Source organism: Chrysochloris asiatica, unplaced genomic scaffold (assembly GCF_000296735.1).
Source record: "Chrysochloris asiatica unplaced genomic scaffold, ChrAsi1.0 scaffold00005, whole genome shotgun sequence".
Taxonomy (NCBI): domain Eukaryota; kingdom Metazoa; phylum Chordata; class Mammalia; order Afrosoricida; family Chrysochloridae; genus Chrysochloris; species Chrysochloris asiatica.
Genome location: NW_006408523.1, coordinates 28694429 through 28700425, shown reverse-complemented (window position 1 = coordinate 28700425; position 5997 = coordinate 28694429).

The following is a 5997-nucleotide window of genomic DNA, read 5'->3' as shown; positions in this document are numbered from 1 at the left end:
TAATAATATTAAATAATGTCAATCATCTTACTAATATTTGATTTTTAGTGTATAATATCAGGGAGGAGGCTGTACAAAGATTTCTCTTTCAATGGCTATAAGTTTGAACAAGTTTATATTTTTTGGGAATTCCAGGATACAACATAAGCTTAATTAAAAATTCTTTGTTTTCTATTAGAGTGTCTTTTCAAGATTTTTTTGTGAATTGCTTGTCACTTTTGATCTTGATTGCCATTAGTTTCAGACCATGAAATTAATTTTTATTTATAAAGTAACTAAACAGCAGTGTATCCAGTGATTTTGTGGCAACTCCAATCTTTGCATATATGATTTTTACTCAATTTTATGCCTAGATTAAGAAAAATATCATGGTCTAAATACTATATTAATTTAATACACATGAAAAATAATATTTGGGGGACTGCTCCAAAGCACAATATTTACCAGTTGTTCTCAAAGTCTGTATATCATGGATAAAATCAAAGTTGAGTATATGTGATAAACAGCATTTAAATAGCAAGATAAAAATTCTAACAGAAACTTTCAATAAAACTTACGACTTTTTGAAATATATCTGGCTGTTACATTATCAGCCTGATTTTCAACAAAACTAACTTGAACAGAAATATCATATTGATAAGTTCTTCACTAAAATGTGCCTCTGACAGACTCTGAGATGCCTGAGAGCTGGTGCTATGATTTACAACTTTGTGTACTGTAAACAAGCACAATGCTAGACTCTGAAGTCACAATGATTCTGCTAAATAAATCCTAAAGCTAGGCGGTATCTGGGAAAGTCATCTAAGCCTGTGATTTCTGACTTGGGTCCACAGATGCAGTGAATACAAAATTCTGAACTGAATCTAAATGCCTTCTTGGAAAGATATGAGAAATGTAATCTGCTAAACTGTTGAGATTCAAATCCGCATTTGATAAGGCATTTTGAAAATTTACATATAAAATCCTCCAATAAATCTACCATAGCATTATCATACCCAATATAGAAATCACATGATAAATGACATTTATTTCCATGATTTCTCCTATAAAGCCAGAGATTGCAGTTATGCATCAAATTTTTATCCATTGTGAACACTGCTTATGTAGCAAATACATTTTAACTGAGCTGCATATCAATAAGGTAAAGTTAAAGAGTAGAAGACATATTTAATTAGTATTGAATCCAATCATAAATTCTTTATAACTGCTATGATACATTACCAGTTTCTTTAAACCATATTTCTATTTTAAGTGAAGCTACTAAATACATTCTTTGATTTATTATGTCTTTCAGTATTTCTCTTTTTAACATGTCTAAAGATTGTCCCAGATAAGATTATCAAATGGACTTTATTATTTTTCTTTCCTTCTTATATTTATTTACCTATAAGTGTTTCTGAATAGCATTCTTGAATGCATTTTTTTCATACCATCCACCTATGCTGAAAGTGTTGACTGTGGTTTCTACATATTTCCAAAACACTACTACCCAACCATCTGCATGCCATTGGTGTGATGTACCTGTGTGCAAAGTATTGTTGTTGCTGTTAAGTGCCATGGAATCTATTCTGACTCATAGTCACCCTTTATAGGGTTTACTAGAAGCAGCTTGTGAACTTAAATAGCTGACTTTGTGGTTCACACCTCCCTTGCAGTCCAGCACATTAACCCATAGCACCACATTAGGAACCCAAATTCCATCATTCTCAAGCCTGGCCATGATCTGCCCCAGATCAAGTGTATACTTTCAATTGCTTGTTTCCTGATTAACAAGGGTACAAACAAACTCCATGGCTTTTTGATCATGGCTTATACATTTATTAAACAAGTATGATCAAAAGTAACATGCTAAGACTATTGGATGATGATGAATTCACTTCTGAAAATGAAAAGAGACATGCATAGTGTTTACATGGGCATGCTATGGCATAATATTTTTACATAATTTCATCTTTTCTGACTATTATATGTGTGTGCACATTATCTATGGAAAAGACAGAACTTTACTCCTGTTTTTCAAATAGGAATGGTAATACCTGCCTGATCAGTTCTCAAATGATGAAATTATAAGCCAAAGCACTTTGTAAATTGTAATATACAATATAAATACAAGAAAGAACTTTATATAGAGAAATAATAAAGCACTAATATAATACTTTAATATCAGAAGGATGTTTACCTGTGCTTTATTGACTATGCAAAGGCTTTCGATTGTGTGGATCATGACAAGCTATGGACAACATTGAGAAGTATGAGTATTCCAGAACACTTAATTGTACTTCTAAGAAATCTGTACCTAGACCAAGAAGCAGTTGTTCGAACAGAACATGGGAACACTGAATGTTTTAAAATTGGGAAAGGTGTGAGACAGGGTTGTATTCTTTCACCATACTTATTCAACCTGTATGCTGAGCAAATAATACGAGAAGCTGGGTTCTATGAAGAAAAACGTGGCATCAGGATTGGAGGAAGACTCATTAACAACCTGCGATATGCAGATGATACAACCTTGATCACTGAAAGTGAAGAGGACTTGAAACATTTACTTATGAAGATTAAAGAGCACAGCCTTCGATATGGATTACATCTCAATGTTGAGAAAACAAAAATCCTCACCACTGGACCAATAAACAACATTCTTATCAATGGAGAAAAGATTGAAGTTGTCAAGGACTTCATTCTTCTTGGATCAACTATCAACACTCTCGGAAGTAGCAGTCAAGAGATCAGATGACGTATTGCACTGGGCAAATCTGCTGCACAGGAACTTTTTAAAGTACTGAGGAGCAGAGATGTCAGCTTGAGGACTGGGTGCGCCTGACCCAGGCCATTGTGTTTTCAATAGCCTCATGTGGATGCGAAAGCTGGACAGTGAATAAGGAAGATCGTAGAAGAATTGATGCCTTTGAGTTGTGGTGTTGGAGGAGAATACTGAAAGTGCCATGGACTGCCAAAAGAACCAATAGATCTGTTTTGGAAGAAGTGCAGCCAGAGTGCTCCTTGGAGGCCAGGATGGCTAAGCTTCGTCTCTCCTACTTTGGACATATTGTCCGGAGGAAACAGTCACTGGAGAAGGATGTCATGTTGGGTAGGGTGGAGGGTCAGAGAAAAAGAGGAAGACCCCAACGAGATGGATCAGCCAGGTGGCATCATTGATGGACTCAAGTGTGGCAGTGGTAGTGAGGTTGGCCCAGGATCGGACATTGTTTCGTTCTGCTATGCATGGGGTCGCTATGAGTCGGTTCCGACTCGATGGCACCTGACAACAACAACAATATAATACTTTATATGAAATTAGAATATACGACAAAAGAAGACTTTTTGCATAAAGTTAATAATTTATTTGCATGGAATATATTTTCTCAAAGGAAATGAGAACTAAGAATGACCTGAACAACTGAAAATATTAAAGATATTATCAAGAGAATGTTATATAACATATAAAGACTTTATTCTAAAAAGTATTTCACAAAGTGCACAATAAAAATAACCTTTTTTGGGTCACACATCCTTTTTAATATCTTGCTAAAGCTTTTTGAATCTTTTCAAGTCAGGAGAACAGAAAACATACTTTTAAATTATATTCATTTCCCAGAAACAGGTATTGCCTATCATCTTAACTTTCTCTTGCCAATCAAGCTATGTCATGCTGCTTTTTAACAGTCAAACAAAAAGATCTGTCCAAAACTATCAATTTTTATACCCTTAAGCAGTCACAAAAACACTTTTCTAAGAATGCACAGATATAATCTTGAATGAAAATGACATTTTTTGCAAGTCCTAAGAATTTGCTGACTTTAAAAACAAAAATGTAGCTACTAGAGAGAAAACCATGTCTATCTGAACGTTCATAAGTGAAAATATATCATTTTATAAAGATTTTGTTATCCTTTTCAAAGTTTAGATAATAATTTATGTAAGAAAAGATACTTCCAAGAGACAGAGACAAAAAAAAAAATACTTTTATTAATATTTCTATATTCTGAAACAAGAAATGCAGTTATGATTTAGTATTTTCTTTTACTTGATTAGTAAACATAGCCAATAATGTTAATTTTCAGCCTTTTTTTATCTTAAAATGCTTATATAAGTTGTTGTTGTTAAGTGCCTTATACAGGTAACCTTATACAAGGTTACCTTATACAAAGTTACCAAGAAATGACTGGCAAATTTGAATTGTGGCCTTATGGACCTTAAGGTTAGCAGTCCAATGCTTGTCCTCCAATGTCATAATGCTAGCTAAATTAAAGAACATAAAATTAATTTGTTTTATAATTAGAATGAAGGTAAGAATTAAATGGTAGAAAATTGCTGTGGAACAAAGCATTGTTTTTGCTGGTTGTTGCTGTTGTACACAGTCAAGTCAATCCCGACTCATAGCGACCGTTTACAAAGTATAACTGCACCATAAGGTTTCCTAGGCTTTCAACTTTACATGAACAGATCTCCAGATCTATTCTTCTTCTTAACAACTGTTAGATTCAAACCCATGAGTTTTGGTTAACAGTTGAGCACTATTATGATACCAGAGATCCTTTAGAACAAAATGTTAGAGGACCCCAAATGAGACATTTCTTAAATGTTATTAAGAAAATTATTATGTAGAAAACTTGTCATTCTATCTAAAGTAAGTTACAGTGAACTGTGATTTGGGGGAAAATATCACATCTTTAATCCTCTATCATCTATCTATTTTCACCTATTTAGAGAGAATATTTTACTGATTTTTATATATTTTTTTCTTCTTCTTTTTCTTTTTCATACAGAACCTTCTCTCCATAACACTGATGATACATATAAAACTCATTTTAAAAGAAAACATCACCTTTTGTTTTAAATTTTTAAATATTTTAAACTCACTGTTGATATTTTTATTTCTACAAAAATTCTGGTTGTTGGTGTCCATTTATAATTTCTCTAAATAATACAACTGTTAGATGAATTTAGAATATAAATCTGAAGAATGAAATAGTTTGAAGATGTGATATATTATGTTAATAAAAGTATATCTAGAGATGAAAATGCTGGAACAATGAACTTCAAAGGAAAGGTTAAAGACATAGACTGAGTGCTTGCTGGGGGCTGAAACAGCAATGACAGTGTGAGGGTGAGTCTGAATGGTAAATGGCCAGCCAGACACAGTACAACCATCTTGTGAGTAGCTTTGGCAACAGATGGAGGGCTGGATTAGAAGATTCACACAGATGACAGAAAGGAGACAAAACCCTTGCCTACACATCTCTGCCCCAACTGTACCCTGTACAAGAAGCACTGTGTAAGAGCCAATACTAGTTCCTATATCACCTGATAAATGAAATAGAGCAATTAAAACCATGATAAACTGAGGTGCACAAAAGGCAAAAAAGAATGGTATACATGCTTCCATTCCGTAATGACACCCACAGTGGTGATAGCCTAAGAACATATCAATGTTCAGTCATCAATTAAAAACAAATACAACACCCCCCAATGCCCTAGAGAGAAAGAAACAAGAAAGAATGCCTCAAACAAACGAGCAAGATACAAAGCCAGAAAGTGTATCTGAGGAAGAAAAGGTAATGGAACTAACTGAAGAAGATTGCAAAAAAAAAACCCCAAAGACTCAGTAAAAAAGCTACTAGACCTCATTGGAAGATTCAGCAAAGTGGCAGGATATAAGATCAACATACACAAATCAGTTGGATTCCTCTATACCAAAAATGACAGCATTGAAAAAGATATTAGGAAAGCAATACCATTTACAATAGCTGCCCAAAGGATGAAATATCTAGGAATAAATGTAACCAGAGAAACAAAAGACCTATACAAAGAAAACTACAAAACATTACTACAAGAAACCAAAAGAGACCTACAAAAATGGAAGAATATACCATATTCCTGGATAAGAAGACTTAACATTGTGAAATATCAATACTGCCCAAAGCAATTTACACATATAAGGCAATCCCAATCCAGATTCCATAGACATTCCTCAAAGAGATGGAAAAAAGAGTCACA